This window comes from Cyprinodon variegatus, unplaced genomic scaffold, assembly GCF_000732505.1.
Source record: "Cyprinodon variegatus isolate N-32 unplaced genomic scaffold, C_variegatus-1.0 Scaffold767, whole genome shotgun sequence".
Lineage (NCBI taxonomy): Eukaryota > Metazoa > Chordata > Actinopteri > Cyprinodontiformes > Cyprinodontidae > Cyprinodon > Cyprinodon variegatus.
This window is the reverse complement of record NW_015151220.1, coordinates 20786-22101: the sequence shown is the minus strand read 5'-3', so window position 1 is coordinate 22101 and position 1316 is coordinate 20786. Positions and strand designations below refer to the sequence as shown.

Genomic DNA, 1316 nt, shown 5'->3' with positions numbered 1-1316 from the left:
AATTTTCACTCATAAATAGTATAATGAAAAAGCAAAAAAACAGACACCTACAATAAATATTCTGTATCACTGAGTTTAACAAAACAGTTGGGTGTAATACGTAGAGTTCAGAGCAGGGAGAAATTTCTTCTGGTCACTTGGATTGGATCCTACCCACTACGAAAAGATACAATGGAAGATACAAGGGAGACCTACAGTATGCTTCATTGCTATTCCAAATAAGAATTCAGTGTTATTCCATACTACAGAGGAATCTACACAATTATATTTTTCCAGTGGACTATAAGACTAGGGCATAGTGATAGCACTCTGTCGTTTTCGCATTTTGTTCATTCCATTTTCATTGGGGATGTAGCTCAGTGGTAGAGCGCATGCTTCGCATGTATGAGGTCCTGGGTTCAATCCCCAGCATCTCCATTACTTTAATATCCATACATTCCTCTGATCAATTTAGTGACTCCTGAATTATAGTAAACAAAAATGATGTGAATGAAACAAAGATTATTTGACTGAGATCGCATGTAAAATAAATTGTGTCACATAATAAATGTTGCAATTTAGCAGCAGAACCACAGATGTTGGATATCATGCCATAAAATGTTTCCTATTCTTCCTTGCAAATGACAGAACCCATAGTTTCACACATATGTAGAACTTACTTAATGCTTTACCATGATGGCTGGCACTAATAATAATTGCACAATAAAAGTCATTTAACCCATGGATGCCCATTGTTACAAATATGCAACAAACCCCTTGTATGAATGGCAGTAATTACACATTTAGTTTTAACCTAGAAAGCTTCGGAAAGCTCCTGTTTTCATAGCTAAAGGTATCATCAGAAGCAATCAGGTGTTCTTCAAACTGCAAACGTGAATTGTCTATGCCATGCTACAATGTGGGATTCAGAAAAAGATGCTGAAATGTCTGAAAGTTAGGACACAGGCAAGAGTGTATTGGGAGATGGAGACGTAGACCTCCCGCATCCTTAGACCAATCTCAAACAATTTATCAAAACAGTCGCAAAATTGAGCTTTCAATTCATATTAACTGTTGGGTGTGTTATGATATATTGCCAAAATGGAGCCAAATCTATTTGATGAACCATTTCAAACCATCCCCCTTCCCTTTGCACAAAGAGAACAAAGAATGCTCTGGAGACTTCTGGAAAATTCCAGCCAAAGGAAGAGTTAGCTCAGGCATGGACCAATCAGCTGACAAGAAGGCTGAAATCTCAAAAGGAAATACCCCTACGTCATTCAGGGTTTAAAAATCAGAGCATGAGATCAATCGATTCTCTTTCCCCTGGGTTCCAA

General features: G+C 37.7%; 1 non-coding gene across 1 annotated transcript; it reads left to right on the top strand.

Annotated features, from left to right (window-relative positions):
- The first annotated feature begins 345 nt into the window (after window positions 1-345).
- Window positions 346-417, top strand: trnaa-cgc. The gene has a single exon. It is a non-coding gene; the product is annotated as a tRNA-Ala (tRNA).
- Window positions 418-1316: the final 899 nt, after the last annotated feature.